Source organism: Colletes latitarsis, chromosome 10 (assembly GCF_051014445.1).
Source record: "Colletes latitarsis isolate SP2378_abdomen chromosome 10, iyColLati1, whole genome shotgun sequence".
Taxonomy (NCBI): domain Eukaryota; kingdom Metazoa; phylum Arthropoda; class Insecta; order Hymenoptera; family Colletidae; genus Colletes; species Colletes latitarsis.
The window spans coordinates 30,380,834-30,398,473 of record NC_135143.1 but is presented as its reverse complement, the minus strand read 5'-3'; the positions used below and the strand labels follow the sequence as shown (position 1 = coordinate 30,398,473).

Below are 17,640 nucleotides of genomic sequence, written 5' to 3'. Positions count from 1 at the left end.
TTTCTAAACTGTCAAATCCCTCGATCTAATGAAGTGTACGTTCTGCTTCTACTTGTCGCCTAATGTCTCGCTACCGAATAAACCGAATCAAACTTGTTTCTCAAACGGTGTCATACTGGATTACTCAGATACACCTACAAAGCCACTGGAACAACGTTGATATTATTTTAGTACACCTAAGTAGATAACCGGTTCTTTCCCTTGTTGCTGTTGACCAAACTTGGTCAAACTTCTCGTTACTTGCAAATGATATCAGATCAGCTTCCTGAACTCTCAAATCCCCAAGTTTGAAGAGGTGTGCACTATGTTTTGCTTCTCCTTAGGATGTCATATGCAATTGATGTCTAGGTTCTTAATGGATATTTAATTCTGGAGTTCCCAAACTTCGTCACATCGGATCAAACACACTCAAACATCTCCAGTCTATCGAGAGCTATGGTCCAAATGTTTCTACTTGCAAATGATATCAGATTAGCTTCCTGAACTCTCAAATCCTCAAGTTTGAAGAGGTGTGCACTATGTTCTGCTTCTCCTTAGGATGTTATATGCAATTGATGTCTAGGTTCTTAATGGATATTTAATTCTGGAGTTCCCAAACTTCGTCACACCGGATCATACACACTCAAACATCTCCAATCTATCGAGAGCTATGGTCCAAATGTTTCTACTTGCAAATGATATCAGATTAGCTTCCTGAACTCTCAAATCCTCAAGTTTGAAGAGGTGTGCACTATGTTCTGCTTCTTCTTAGGATGTTATATGCAATTGATGTCTAGGTTCTTAATGGATATTTAATTCTGGAGTTCCCAAACTTTATCACATCGGATCATACACACTCAAACATCTCCAGTCTATCGAGAGCTATGGTCCAAATGTTTCTACTTGCAAATGATATCAGATTAGCTTCCTGAACTCTCAAACCCCCAAGTTTGAAGAGGTGTGCACTATGTTCTGCTTCTCCTTAGGATGTTATATGCAATTGATGTCTAGATTCTTAATGGATATTTAATTCTGGAGTTCCCAAACTTCGTCACATCGGATCATACACACTCAAACATCTCCAGTCTATCGAGAGCTATGGTCCAAATGTTTCTACTTGCAAATGATATCAGATTAGCTTCCTGAACTCTCAAATCCTCAAGTTTGAAGAGGTGTGCACTATGTTCTGCTTCTCCTTAGGATGTTATATGCAATTGATGTCTAGGTTCTTAATGAATATTTAATTCTGGAGTTCCCAAACTTCGTCACACCGGATCAAACACACTCAAACATCTCCAGTCTATCGAGAGCTATGGTCCAAATGTTTCTACTTGCAAATGATATCAGATTAGCTTCCTGAACTCTCAAATCCCCAAGTTTGAAGAGGTGTGCACTATGTTCTGCTTCTCCTTAGGATGTTATATGCAATTGATGTCTAGGTTCTTAATGGATATTTAATTCTGGAGTTCCCAAACTTCGTCACATCGGATCAAACATACTCAAACATCTCCAGTCTATCCAGGGCTATGGTCCAAATGTTTCTACTTGCAAATGATATCAGATTAGCTTCCTGAACTCTCAAATCCTCAAGTTTGAAGAGGTGTGCACTATGTTCTGCTTCTCCTTAGGATGTTATGTGCAATTGATGTCTAGGTTCTTAATGGATATTTAATTCTGGAGTTCCCAAACTTCGTCACATCGGATCAAACACACTCAAACATCTCCAGTCTACCCAGGGCTATGCTCTAAATGTTTCTACCTTTGATATTTTACTTCTTCTTGCAGTTGCTCTTCATCTAATCGGTTATGAGCGTCAAACCAACTAAATCCTGTTATTCCCAAACGCCATCTCGTTGGATCTCCTGTGCCCGAGGAGAGTCGCTATCCATCGATCTGCAGACACTCTCTAAACATTAAAATCTCTTGTCAGCTTGGTCCCGTGGATCGACCTGGACCTTGTGGGGGGAAAAATAAACGATAAATTATCGGTGGGGCTCGACGTGGACGCGTCACGGGGACCGTATCGTCGAGCGGCTACCGATATTTATTAGGTGCATACGGGTTTGATATCCTCGTTTGTCATCCGGCCTCCGGTCGGTCGATCCGCGCGCAGGTGCAACCGCGGCCTGTAAAAAGGTGCAGCGCCGTTCCAGCTAGGCGTTGCACAAGCCGCGGTCGGTACTCTCTTACGGTGTCGCGCTCTCGCCATAGATTCAAGGTCAACGCTGATGTATACGAGGATCAGGAGTAGCTCGGGGAGAGGTCGTCGCTCGATCCTGATTAATGGCTTTCGAGATCGAGCCTACGTCGCGCTGCGGACCGCTTCAGGCCATTGGTTACGTATCGTCGCCTAAGTGCATTGACTTAAGCGAATAAACTGCCTGCCGTGGCGTCCCGTATCGCGACACCTTGCATACCCTGGCATTCCGTGGATCCCGATGCCCAGGGAATCCCGATTGATGGACTCCCGGCACAGTTTATGCGTAATTATTCCATAATTGCAACGATGTGTTCACAGAGAATTCCATATCTGTATGTAATTTCTATCTGGACTGTGTAACGAGCCCCTTTTCTTTACGAGAACATAGTGTCGATTATATCTGGGACTCACTCGATCGTCAATATGGCCGTCATCTTGTTCTGTGATGTTCCGCTGCCTTATGGATAATTCTAAATATACTTTTGGTCTAGGACTGCGTACCAAAATTCGGCTGAACAGTTCTTGAGAATATTCCAAGTGGCTTGATAGTTGTCTGAGTTTCATAGTTAGGAGTCTATGGGGTCGAAGGTTGCTTTTCGAGTCTTCGCTATATTCCTGGGTAGCAAGATCCCCGTATCGTAAAAAGCAGTTTTTCTTTCACGATAAACTTGTATCGCAACAGTAATATATATCACTGGCCAACGACAGTGGACTTATCAATATCGTTGGGGGATACAGTTAGATCAACAATGGGGGTAAGACGTTTAGCGATCGTAGCCCGTCTCTATAAATAAATCTGAGCCCCGTTGGTCAAAAGTGCGCTACCATCCGACATGATTTAACCATTAACCGGGAGTTCAAGCTGCGAGGATTCTGCCGGGGCCCCCGAAGCTCGAGCACTCGAATCGAACCAAAGGGGATTCGCTGTTAAAGCGTGCAATTCACCGGATACTTACGCAGAAGTAACATTAATGGACACTTTCTCCCCGCTAGGACGTAAGAGGCCAACGAGGAGTAGCCGAACAGAGGTCGTCACTCGATCCTGATTAATGGGTTTCGGGATCTAGCGGGGCTGTAAACAGTATTAATCAGGATCGAGTTTACGGCGCGCGGTCGTGCCACGGATCGCATTAATCAGGATCCGTGCCGGCCGGCACGAAATATTCATTTAGGTACGTGTCCAACGACGGTTGTCTGGCACGGTGTATTGATTTACGACTAGCGACTTCCGAATGTCCAACACCTGGGGCCCGGCGATAAGGAAGCCGTGTGCCCCGCTATCGACGCCTAAATCGGTCTTCGACTTTACCTTTTTTTTTCTCCTCTTCTGCTTCTTTTTCTTGCCCCCTCCAACGTACCCGTACGCATTTATACAGAACGAGAAGTTCATTCACGGTGGATTATATTTTTACGCGACACGGAAAACGCAATTAGAGAATTTTGCAATTTCTCAATTTTGAATTTGCTGTCTTGTTCTATCCATAACCCTTTCAAAGGTTGTGTATTATTTATACAGGGTGTTCGGCCACCCCTGGGAAAAATTTTATTAGGGAATTCTAGAGGCCAAAATAAGATGAAAATCAAGAATACCAATTTGTTGATTGAGACTTCGTTAAAAAGTTATTAACGTTTAAAGTTCCGCCTGTACTGAATTTTTTTCTCGAAAGTGGGTAGGATTTCGGGGATATGTGTAATGACCAAAAATGATTGTAATTGGCCCCCGCAACCGAAAATAATTTTTCCAGAACGATTTGAAATTTTTTAATTTAATTGTTAATAACTTTTTAACGAAGCCTGTATAATATACATATAAGCTACAATTGTAACGTGGAATGTGTAATTTGCCAACTTCCAAATATAGTGGCTTCGTTTTTAATCCTTTTTTACTATATTTTTATGTGGAGAATCATGAGTTTAGAAATTTATAAAAGTCAAATTTTTAGAGGGAATACGAGTTTTCAAATTAGCTACTAAATGATTGTCGGAACATATTCTCGATCAATCGTCCGTAATAAGAAATACCTAATCACGAATACTACTTTTTCCATCGCTCTAATGGATTCCTGAAAACTCAATATTTTCTCAGCGTCTCATTAGCTAATTTAGAAGACGATTTAGTTTTTGAATAATGAAATTCGAGACAGCCTCGTAATTCTTTGCCGACTATGTGTCTATAACGTGTCTATCGTAATCAATAATATACTGCCTGTTGTAACCAATGTTTTACATATCGCAGATAAAACTTTGTAGATAACAGTTTTAAAATTAATACTTTCAAACGTCCAAGGAAACGTTGTACCATTTTTCATTCTAGGCTCATAAATATGTATTAAATCGTTCTGCATGTTAATGAATGGTCGCGATCGAGAGATTTCCTTTAAGATCGTTTAAAAATTATTTCTTGTTCTCCTTGATAATGATCCTTTTATGATAATGAACGGCGGCGGCGGTGTAATGACTATATTACGTTTGCCGTACCGCTCGGTTTGGCAACCGGAATCGCTAATTCGTTATTCGTTAGTCCCAACGGAACTAACTATCTATTCCATCGACTCGATCCATCAAACCACGTTAGATCGGTTTTGAAATTCACGTGGAACTGAATTAAAAAACACTGGAACTACCAAAGCAGTCAAAATGACACGTTTCGTTATTTCTAATAAAACTTGTAAAACATTTACTCCACTAAATTTCTAAAAATTTAATTTTCTATTAGAGAATGAATGAACATTTCCATTGTTTTAATTTCTTTGGTACTGTAGGGTCCCATCGCCTCTCGTGTTTGCCACCAGAGGGCTACGCTCTTGTCTCTCTCACTAGCGCTCGGCTCCATCTCTCGTCACAGGTCCCCACGGTACAAATATACTATAATTGTCGGTAGTGTGAGGTGTGAATGTATGAGCGCGTTGTTGTATAAGTGTGTGAGGCGTCCCAAGACGTGTGAATTAGAGCAATTGTAGTGTGCAAAGCGAGCTTGTGTATTTTGAGTCGATTATTTTTGGTGTGATAAAGTTCTATATCCTACAGTAGTTTTAGTGTTCAAGGCTAGCCATAAAATGACCCAGATTTATAGCGAAACATTCGCCCGTCGTTCTTTCGCGAAGCAGAGTATAGAGAGAGAATACGTTTGAGCCAGCCAATAGCGTCCAAACGATTCCATATCGAAAAAAGCAGCTTCGGGCATGGTCATCGTCGGGAATCGGTCCCCGAACCTTCGGCTTCCCATTGGCGAGGAACGATCGGGGATGTCTGCCATTCCGGCGCAATTTTACAGCTGTCCTTCGCGAACGATGGAGTTGACGTCCCGTCGTGGTCGTTTTCTCGGCCGTTGGTTGCCTACCGTGGCGAATCGATTTCACGAGAAGCGTGCCAGCGGATCCCAACAATGTTGTCCGCGACACGCAAACGGGCCTGGTTTCACGCGTTCGTACGTTTCGCCGGGACCCGGGGAATTCGGTCGGAGCGATATTCGATCGTCTCCGCGACTCCGAAGTTTCGAGCTATTTATAGACACACGACTGTATTACTTACGAACAAAGGATGGTTCGATGAAACCCTCGCGCCTCGAAGATCGGTTTCGCAGATGTCCTTAGATAAATCGTCGCCGTCCATTGGTTTTTCCGTCGGAGCAAACGCCGGACCGTTCGCGAACGTTCCTTGTAAGTCACCAAAATGGCGGACGCTGCAGGTCTTCGAATGTCTGAAACTAGATAAAGGACATGGTTATTCGACGTACGATTTAAGCGTATAATATTTCGTTTAAATTTGTTCGTACAAGGAATAGACAAAGTGAATAGAAAAATCTGTTGATTTTAATATTCAAGACTCGATCATTTGCTAATTTACAACAGTAAAGGTTTGAACTATTCAGCAATATCTCTCCTCATCGATATCGTAATTCTGTCAGATTATTACCCCCACAGAGGACCGGATAATTTATCATGTATCCGATATCAGAGCGCGTCAAAACTGCCAAGGAGTCCCGGGACTCGGCGACAAAGGGGTCGAGTGTGAATTACGGGCCAGTGGCAGGCAACAGGCCCAGAGCGGAACACGGCGAAACGTAACGAGCTGAACGGGCTTAGAAAAAAGTCACTCCGCTCGAAGCGTATGGTAATAACGACGAGGAATAGGCCAGTGGAATAGAGATATCAGTGAAAGCCGATCGGTCGCCGGACCGATTATTGTTCCCCGGTGCACCGATGTGTCCGGAGTCATTGTTTTCGCAACGTGTAATCGCGGAAGCGAAAAATCCACGATCTTTTCGCGGTCCAGCGGCCCCGCGTTGGGAAATCTCCGTCGATCGCGGGGGATTATCGAAAGGGGATATCCAGCTGCGCGATTCTTCGGGGTTCCTCGACATGAACGGCTACGCCCGACGAAAGTGACATAATTCACTTTCGGCTGACAGTAATCTCGAGAAATCTCGAGAAATTCGCTGGACCATTCGACTTCAAACCATTGATATTCTTCGAAATGTTTGCTCTTGATCGAATTTGCAAGTTCGAGATGTTCTGGAAACGCAAACGAAACCAATTGGAAACGTCTTCCCTTGTTTGAACGCGTTTCTCTGTATCTTGAGGATAGTTTATCAGAAAGTCAGAGTTATTTGCAATAATATTTGAATTTACTTCAAACTAATAAAAACTGATATTTCCGCTGGAATCTCCTTCCGAATATCTACCAGCAGTGTTCCAACGTACAATAATATACAATCAACGTTAATTAACTTGAATTTTCAAGGAAACGACCGTCACCGAAGATTTACGACGAAACTCTCCCGACTGGAAACGCAGCGAAATTATCGCCCAAAGCGAGAGTTTCGGTTTTTCTTCCGCGTTTCTTTCGTTGGCCCCGAAAATCCACAGAAACGTTCGAACAAAGAACCGTCTCGGAACGTGTACCAAAGAGTTAGCGGAGATTGAAGGAGGTGCGAATTCTCGGGTCGGAGACGTTCCACCGGCAAACAAAACGGCCAGCACCGGCGACTTTGAGGGTGGCAGTTTAATTTCGCGCGACGACTGTAAAACCGCGCCGACTCGCCATTGCAGTCGTGGCCCTTCGAACGTCGGAGAAAGGTCGTCTAGACGGTGGTAGTTAACGGGCTGGCAAGTTGGCACTTCCATTTTGGTAGCCGAGGGTTGATACGCGACACGGTGGCTCCCCGCCACGACGCCGTGATTGTACCGAAAGGGGGCCGGGTTTAACAGCCCGGTGACCTCCGCCCGTAGATCACTTAGGAAGAAGTCCTGGCCGCAGCCTAACCTTCGCGATATTAATGAAACGTCTCCGCGATGACGCCGCCTCGACGCAAATTGGCCGCGCTGAGTCACCGGGGGCCTCAGCGTCTGGGCCAGGTCGCATTTCTGGGCCCTTCCGTCACCACGAATCGCGTTCAGGGGGGATTCTCGTGTAACAGAATCAAAATTTTAAGTGAAAGTTTCCTTTTTCATGTTTTCTCGAAAGCCCTATTCTACTAGACTTTTAGGGAGACCCTCAGACTATACGAAAATATTTTTTTTAGTCCACTGTTTACTGTTATTGGAAATAGGTGGTGGAATAAAAAACTACTATAACTTTTACTTAGCTTTTACTAAACACGTGGAAGGCACGTCTTCACGCTTTCAAAGGAACGTACAGAATGAATAGGTCAGTGACGAAAAATTCGTCCCGTACCCTCAGACCCAATCGGTCCTATACTTTGTCTAAACAAGCCAAGGAAGGGACACAGCTGCACCCTCTTGACTTGTATTTCGAAACATACGCGTCGATGGTTTTTGTCACATAAAGAAAACTTTCTCTTTTAGAAGAGAAAAACCAACTGTCTTTTATTAAACTGTAGTTAAGTCTTTAACCACAGGTGGTGTAACTTCGTTTCATTTCATTAATTCTATTGATAAAAATATGAATTTGCGTAAAGATTCACAGTCTGATGATAGGACTTTCCACAGAGGAGCTGAAGAAATTGGTCCTCAAGAGGTTGAAGAAAATAGATTGGGGGGTTTATGAATTTCGAGGAAATTTTAGGAATGAAGTATACTTTTATTATTCTTTCAAAATAAACGACTCGTATGAGAGCTGATGTCAGACTCGTAATTGTAAGAGGTTAAAGTTAATTTCAGTGTGAATGAAACGTAAACAAAAATTGAAGGGAATGAAATTTGCTCGATTCTGACGCGGCCAGTGGTGGGTGTCGTGACGGAAGTTTCGATCCGATTCGTTGAGATCATCTCGATCGAGACGATTCAACAGGATCATCCGCGGACACTGTCGCAGCCTGCGTCGGTTTCTGCAATTAACGGACCGTGTCTAATGGCGTGCCGGTACCGACTGACTAATGACACGATTTTCACCCACGCATGAAGCGAGATATCGAGATATCTCGGACGTAATTATGTCCAAGCGCGACATTAGCGTACAATGTTCCATTGTTGGCGTGGCCATGTTCCGGCGGATTTCTAAGCGATTGCCTACCGTAACGCCTTCCTCGACATCGAGTTCTTTCACTCATCGTGCCAGGTCCTCCGCGCTTCCAATTCCGAAGAAACCTCCATGATGGTTCCCAAACATTCCAACGCCATTTTTCCCATTCGTAAAATCCTTTCCTCTATAACGCAGGATTTCGTGGGTATGTCTATTCACCAAAAATGATTGCAATTGACCCCCGCAACCGAGAATAATTTTTCCAGAACGATTTGAAATTTTTGAATTTAATTGTTAATAACTTTTTAACGAAGCCTCCGTCAAGAAATTGGTATTCTTGATTTTCGTCTTATTTTGGCCTCTAGAATCTCCCACTGAAATTTTTCCCAGGGGTGGCCGAACACCCTGCATACGAATCATTACGAATAAATCTTTTAATATGACTAAACGGTACTCGATATAATTATTACCAATTTCGAAATTAAAAAGGGTAATATAGAATCGAATAACTCCGACATAAAAGGTTCGTTGCACCCCGTGTATCGTTAAAGAGAATAAAATTTGCCATAATCTGCTCCGTCCCGTGCCATCCGCGACAAATTTGAATAAAACCAATTTTACGAGATTCCTCGGCCAGATTTACCGTCGTCCATTTTATTCGCCCCGATGCTTGTTATTTATTTACCGGCTGGCTTAACTTTTCACGAACATTTTCAAACGATTTAATCCACTCGCGATGATTTACGGGCCGGTAGCCGGAGATTTTCGAATTTATAGATCCTCTCTTTTCCCGGCTTCGAGAATTCGCCGGATCGCGACGGGGAAAATTAAGTCGGAGGCGCAAATTGAGGATCCGCGCACCGAGGCTTGCTAAATTCTTGGCAAAGATCGGGGCAGAGACGTATGATACCGATGATTCATAGAAATGGGTTAGAAGTTAATGGTTCTGCTCGCCTGGGTGACACGACTCGACGGAATCCGAGCGATATAACACGTGGTTGACAATCAAACCCCGAGTTTAAATTTAATCCTCCATTTTCCAACGTACGGGCTCCTCTGTCCGCTTAGAACGCTGGTTTTCCTCTTGGCTCTCCCGAACTCGTTATTTATCGCACACTAAATCCATTCGAACGCTAGAAAACGCGCGTTTAGAAAATACGCTTGTTACACTCGAATTTGTTAGAAAACAGCTCCTCGTGAAATATCGGCGTCTACTGTTCGCCAGTCGAAATTTGCGGATAGGGGAACAGAATCTTTCTCAGGCTTGGGACACCGTGAAATAAAGTGTCTGAAAAATGATCGTTAAAATGGGATATTATATTCCTCCGTCAGACGTTCTTTAAAATAATCGTGCGTTAAGTTATTCGAACGAACGAACGATTTTTCTGTAGATTATTTCGTTACCTGGCTCTTAAATTAAATACTTTCTCGAGTATTTCTCTGTGATTGTACGTTATCAATTGGGTTAAACAGCAGATTGAGAGTTTAATAATTTATTGTGGTCAAAATGGAGGTTAACTGGTTCGAAAAATTTGAAATAATTCATTGTGGCCTCGAGAAGACAAGAGACTTTACAAAATAAAGAGAACGAAGTGGATTTCAGAATTTTAGCTCGTTATTAATAAAATTGTTAAATAAAAATATATGCTCGAGTCCTTTGTTTCTGACAAGAGGTTAATTTTACCAATGAATCTTTCTTACGAATGTATAGTCTTGGCATTGCCTGGAAATATGCTCGGACATGTGTGTTTTATTATCATTTAATGCGTTTGCTGCTAATGTTGAAAGGTAGAACGAGGCAAAGTAGAATATAATGGTAGCCCGGGGCAGGATCGTGTAGAACGATGCAGAACAAAGCGTTGATACACCGGGAAAATAGAGTAAAACGAAAGGGGGTCGTAGGAACGTAGATCAGAATGCAACGCAAATAGGCAAAAAGTAAAATAATACTATATGTTAGAGTCGAGTAACATGAAACACGAAATAACGACAATGTAGCACAATAAACCGAGAGAAATGGAGCGAAATGGAGGAGAACAAAGCGGGATAAATTACAGTGAAATGGACCAAAGTAGAAAAGATGATACGACGGAGTAAAATAATGTAACAACGCGCACCGAGGAAGCGGAGCAAAGCACGATGGAATTAAATGGTGTACGACGAGACAGAGAGCTAAACAGAGTGAAATAAAGGTAATCGAAGTGTAGCAGAAAGATAGAACGCAATATCGACGAAGCAAGGGAAAACTGAACGGAACAGAAAGAAAAAGGAATAAAGGAAGGCACGAAAGGTGAATTCCAACGCACTTACGGAGGATCGTAGGCGTACTCTTAGATTTTTTATCGAATCTCTGTCTATCTCATTCTTGGGAAAACATTGAATCGATTTTATGATTAATCAATTATCGCTAGATTTACGGACTGAGCTAATTTGACTCATTTAGAATTTTGTTACTATATATGTATATATTCGATAGTCGAAACGAATAATCGAGTGTCGAATGGTCAATCGCCCCTCTTCGATACTCGAAAGGAATAATCGAACATCGAACGGTTAATATCGTATAAATATCGAGTACGAAAGACGAATTGTTCGTAGTTGCGAACAGTGGGGGGTGCAAGCTTGGAGGTTACATCGACCGAGAAAATTGCAAAAGGGCAACGAGCGTGTCCATGGCCTGTATTGGCTGATAAAAAGGATTCGATCCCCCATCGTTAGCCCGGTTTGCAACGTGTCGTACGGGACCACAAAGAAGATGTAGGACGAGAAGGACGAAGGTGGAACGTAGTCGACGCGAAGCGTTTCTCCGTGGCCGTCCGTTGCGCGAACATGTCGTTGTTTATTACCGCGATTCGTAAGATAGTATCAATTGAATGTACCGCTTCTGGAAAGAGATTAATGCAATCCCAGCGGGCACCGTGCTCCGGGAACATCGTCAACGAGTAATTCTCCGCTCGTTCCTGCCCCCAACCCCCACGGCGCTAATTGTTTTCCTAATTCGGCCGGGTTGCAGGCCAGAATTACGCGGACATCTAATTAGAATGATGCATCGTCGGTGTCGTTCCGTACCTCCCCTTGAATCCTTGGCTATTTTCTGTTTCGCGAGATGATAATCTTTCTTGGGATTGGGACTGAATCGAGGATCGTCCGAGGGAAAGTTTAGGCTCACCGGATTCTAGAAGATCTCTAGTCAGACAAATGGAACGATTTCTCGGACGCCATTGTGTCGGGGAACTTTTTATTATCGTCCCGGAAGGGGAGTTGCAATTTGGGGGAACCAAAATTTACGTGTAAAACAAGTCGAAAACGTAAAGTAAAATTTTTCCCTACGATGCTTCGTTTTCGAAATAATTGAGTTTGAAAGTTTGATTCATGGACGACGTTGGGTTGTTGGCGCAAGTAGAAACAGCGAGCAATGGACAGACGCTGCCAGCCAAGTCGTCTTCGATCATCTTCGAAGCATTTTTCAGTAGTCGAATCATAGTTTAACGATCCACCATTTTCTCAATCTTCAAATTACCATTATAAAATGATAAAGTTTATAAAAGTCAGTGATTTAGGTAGCTCAATTTGCAGATATCCATTCCACTACGGAGCTACTGTTTCTAAAAGGAAGCTCGATGCAATTTGTACCCATCGATACATTCAAATCACACTTTAAGTGCACGGAAACAGTAATAGTAGCGCAGTAAAACCGTTTCCAGTCACGGTAACAATATTAATGAACCGGTATTACCACGACCGATTGCATAATGGGGCATTAAAACCGTAATAACACTATCGCGTTGGATCGACGCTGGATCTCGTTACAGCGACCAGCAACGCCGTCGAAAGCATTAAATTTTTACGATAGATCCCCGGAGAGGAGACGTAACGTCTACGATTTTCGAGGCATCGACGCCGGCACGCCTGGTGAGCGTCGATCACAGACGCACGATGACATTTAGGCTCGATGATTGCTCGACGGCGACGCGTGAGCGACGATGACACGATACCGCGGGGGATACACTTTCCGAGCTGAACTTTTCGAGCGAGATCTAATCTCGGGGCTGAGATAGGGCGTAGGTGGCGAGACAGAGAACCCACGGTTGTATTAATACGCCGACCCGATCGTATCGCGGTTTTGACTATGCGTAGGTACGTGCCTATAAATTATATAGGGGCGAGAACGAGCAGGCTGCTTTTAATGACAAAGTTCGCGGAGCAAACATAACCCGGGGGAGTCGAGACGCTGAAACACGGTAGATGCTCGATAGTCCGACCGGATAAATGTTTGGTAATGCGCGTACCACGCGAAACGAGCGCTCGAATCTATCGAGGAATTATTCTTGCACGCTCGAGGTCTGCGCCGCATGTTTTGGCCACTCAAGGTCACCGTGCAAATCGACTATTTGCATATCCACGTTCGATTCTTTGGTCCCCACGAGAGGCTCGCGTCGCATTTGCACGATATTTCTGTAAACAACCGAGAAACCGTTGCCTTAACTCGTCATCGTTTCGAAAGGTGTTCCACGACGAGCCGAGTTCCGATTTTTATCGCGTCTAAGCGAGATCGCGATAAGATAATGTTTCGGCTGGGAACGTCCGCGATGAAAATTAATTACTGGTTTTGAAGCAACGTTTACCCATGGTCTGGAATCTAGTATGCCATAATTTTCGCCGGCGTGCGTTCGTTTCGCGAACTTGACAGATCTTTACACAAATCTGGACCGCTGACTGGGAAACCCGATACGCGCGGATCCAGCGCGTCGTTTCTCTTAGCGAACGATGGTGGTGACGTTAACGTTCTCGCGTTTCAAATTTTTCGTATCGAGGCCAGCTTCGATTCGAGAGGTTCGATCGATTCTGGGATTGAGACTTTGTTCGATTCGAAACGAGTGCTAATGGCTGCCGTTTGGCGCGCTATTCGAAATCAAGATGGCGGTCGCTCGTCGTACGTTCGAAAGCAAAATGTGCGAATAGGGTTGGACAATAAGAACGTGGACGTTTCGAAAGAGGAGATTACTAAAAAAAAAAAGATGAAAAGGTGTTCGACTCGTCGACTTTCTCGCTGAAAGACGAGCATCTGCCAGTAAAATGTAGGTTATGTCTATAAAACGCGCGAAGGGTGCCATCCGTGAGAGCATGCAGAATCACTTTTCTTCGTGGTCTGGAAACGGCGGTAAGGTCAGCCACGGGACGGTGGATGATTTCACCTCGGCCATATTTATTATCCTAATCTTGGTACTGTGTGCCTGGCCTACATTCGCCTGCAAATTGCTGCGACGACTTACTGCATGCTGTTTTTCGTATCTCGGACAGGGATCGCGAGGAATTCAATGAGCACTTTTTCCCAGTGCTCCCTCCTCGATTTTATTGGCGACATTGTTGATCGAAACCATAGTAAGTATATGCCCATCGAAACTCCGCTACCGTTCCCATTTACAAGATTTTTTAAATACTCTGGGTCGATTTTTTGAGTAACCGAAGCGCGTAGAAAGATTCTATCGCGATTACTGGGACACCCTGTAGACTGTTTCTACTCTACTCTAAATTGAATTAAAAAACATCGTTTTATAACACCAGTATCTATAAAAGCTCGACGATAATCTGCAATGGACCGTAATAAAAACTCGGAACTAGGGCGACGAATAAAACTATAATATAATATAAAATTTATAATATGTGCACAGTTTACAGCTAACGCGGAATTATTTTTAGAACGTCTAAGCCAATAGAGCGCGATTTTACAATTTCTGGTGGATCTTACGGCTGTAATGAACGATCAGTGTCCGTAGGGACATAACAGTAAATCAGTACGCAACAGGTGATGCGTGTTACGATTACGAGTGTATGCCAAAAGGCTATTGTCTTAACGTCCGCGTAGAAATTAAATAGCATTCGTTATTTACTCGTTTTATTGCAATGTATCTTATTCCTAAGTGTATCTTAATTCTTCGGATTTAGTGATAGCATAATTTCTAACAAAATATTGCCGTGATATAGTGTCAAGGATTTCGACTATCTACGAGATATCAACATTGATATTTCACTAAATTATGGATCATACAAATTTAAACGATCACTCGATATGTGCTTCGTTTGAAACTATTATACATACTATTCTAAAAATTGGCTGATCATCAATGATAGATATTGACAACTTTATTAAATTTCATTAAAATTAATAAGATTCACATTAGAAACTTCCCTTGTGAGTTTAACACTAGATTTACTGGTGTTGATTGTACAGGGTGTTCGGCCACCTCTAGGAAAAATTTGAATGGCGGATTCTAGAGGCCAAAATAAGACGAAAATTAAGAATACCAATTTGTTGATGGAGGCATCGTTAAACAGTTATTAACAATTAAATTCAAAAATTTCAAATCGTTCTGGAAAAATTATATTTAGTTACAGGGGTAAATTACGAGCATTTTTGGTGAATACACATACCCCCGAAATCCTACCCACTTTCGAGAAAAAAATTCGAGTAGGTACTGACATTTTTAGACGAAATTAAAAAATTTCAAATCATACTAAAAAAATTATATTTAGTTACAGTAGGTAATTACAATCATTTTTGGTGAATAGACATACCCCCGAAATCCTACCCACTTTCGAGAAAAAAATTCCTTACCGAAAATATCATTACTGGCCAGAAATATCTGCCCGAAGTTTCTTGCAAATCTTTAAAACGTCATAACTTCTGAACAGGTTGGACGATTTTAATGTTTAAAAAAGCAAACTACGCGTATTTTGATGGAGAATATGTACAAATCGGAAAAATATTCGGAAAGTTGGTCCTTGACCGCGCAAAATGAGGAAAACCCCATAAAAATGGTCCAGTTTTCAAACAGCCATAATTCCTACAATTGTGAATATATTTCAATGAAACTTTTTTCTGAGGTAGAGCCAAGAGTTTTTGAGTACCTACAACAAAGTATTAGACAACTTTTCTGTAGGACGTCAAACAAAATTACTAAAAATGAAAAACGAATTTTTATGAAAAATCGACAGGGGGTAGGTGCCTAAATTTTTCGGCGAAAAAAAAAAATTTCAAATCGTACTAAAAAAAATATTTTTGTTTACAGGAGTCAATTACAATCATTTTTGGTGAACAGTCATATCCCCGAAATCCTACTCATTTCCTAGAAAAAAATTCGAGAAGGTGTGAAATTTTTCGACGAAAGTAAAATATTTCAAATCGTTCTGAAAAAATTACTGTTAGCTGTGGGCGTCAATTACAATCATTTTTGGTGAATAGACATACCCCCGAAATCCTAACCACTTTCGAGAAAAAAATTCCTTACCGAAAATATCATTTCTGGCCAGAAATATCTGCCCGAAGTTTCTTGCGAATCTTTAAGACGTCATAACTTCTGAACAGATTGGACGATTTTAATGTTTAAAAAAGCAAACTACGCGTATTTTGATGGAGAATATGTGCAAATCGGAAAAATATTCGGAAAGTTGGTCCTTGACCCCGCAAAATGAGGAAAACCCCATAAAAATGGTCCAATTTTCGAACAGCCATAACTCCTACAATTGTGAATATATTTCAATTAAACTTTTTTCTGAGGTAGAGCCAAGAGTTTTTGAGTACCTACAACAAAGTATTAGACAACTAAAATTACTAAAAATGACAAACGAATTTTTAAGAAAAATCGACAGGGGGTAGGTGCCTAAATTTTTCGGAGAAAAAAAAAAATTTCAAATCGTACTAAAAAAAATATTTTTGTCTGCAGGAGTCAATTACAATCATTTTTGGTGAACAGTCATCCCCAAAATCCTACTCATTTCCTAGAAAAAAATTCGAGAAGGTGTGAAATTTTTCGGCGAAAGTAAAATATTTCAAATCGTTCTGAAAAAAAATACTGTTAGCTGTGGGCGTCAATTACAATCATTTTTGGTGAATAGACATACCCCCGAAATCCTACCCACTTTCGAGAAAAAAATTCCTTACCGAAAATATCATTTCTGGCCAGAAATATCTGCCCGAAGTTTCTTGCGAATCTTTAAAACGTCATAACTTCTGAACAGATTGGACGATTTTAATGTTTAAAAAAGCAAACTACGCGTATTTTGATGGAGAATATGTACAAATCGGAAAAATATTCGGAAAGTTGGTCCTTGATCGCGCAAAATGAGGAAAACCCCATAAAAATGGTCCAATTTTCGAACAGCCATAACTCCTACAATTGTGAATATATTTCAATGAAACTTTTTTCTGAGGTAGAGCCAAGAGTTTTTGGGTACCTACAACAAAGTATTAGACAACTTTTCTGTAGGACGTCAAACAAAATTACTAAAAATGAAAAACGAATTTTTAAGAAAAATCGACAGGGGGTAGGTGCCTAAATTTTTCGGCGAAAAAAAAAATTTCAAATCGTACTAAAAAAAATATTTTTGTCTGCAGGAGTCAATTACAATCATTTTTGGTGAACAGTCATATCCCCGAAATCCTACTCATTTCCTAGAAAAAAATTCGAGAAGGTGTGAAATTTTTCGACGAAAGTAAAATATTTCAAATCGTTCTGAAAAAAATACTGTTAGCTGTGGGCGTCAATTACAATCATTTTTGGTGAATAGACATACCCCCGAAATGCTAACCACTTTCGAGAAAAAAATTCAATACGGTCGGAACTTGAAACGTTAATAACTTTTTAACGAAGCCTCCATCAAGAAATTGGTATTCTTAATTTTCGTCTTATTTTGGCCTCTAGAATCCCCTATTAAAATTTTTTCTAGGGGTGGTCGAACACCCTGTATAACGAGAAACCCCCAATCGAGTGGTGGAAGATTGAAAAATGGCGAACACGAGCCATTGACGGAACGAATCGAGTTTCATCGACGAGATATCTGACAGGGTACGGATTTCCGGATACCGATCGCGAGATCCGCGTTCCTTGAATATCCTCGAGGTAATCCGAAACTTGGTGATTAGCCAGGATGTCTAAGCTTTCGGTGTAACCGAAGCATCGGTGGTACTTTCACCGTTCCGCCTTTCTTCGTTTCTTTCCGCGATCTACGGAATCGCCCCCGTTCGTTGCACCTGCGGA

General features: G+C 42.0%; 1 long non-coding RNA gene across 1 annotated transcript in view; it reads right to left on the bottom strand.

Moving 5' to 3' along the window:
- The window catches only part of LOC143346427 (uncharacterized), a 122,882-nt gene that overhangs the window by 83,835 nt on the left and 21,407 nt on the right, over positions 1–17,640 (bottom strand). The window contains exon 2 of the long non-coding RNA XR_013080420.1: positions 5,711–5,885. This is a non-coding gene — a long non-coding RNA (uncharacterized LOC143346427). The remainder of the gene's footprint in view (positions 1–5,710; positions 5,886–17,640) is intronic.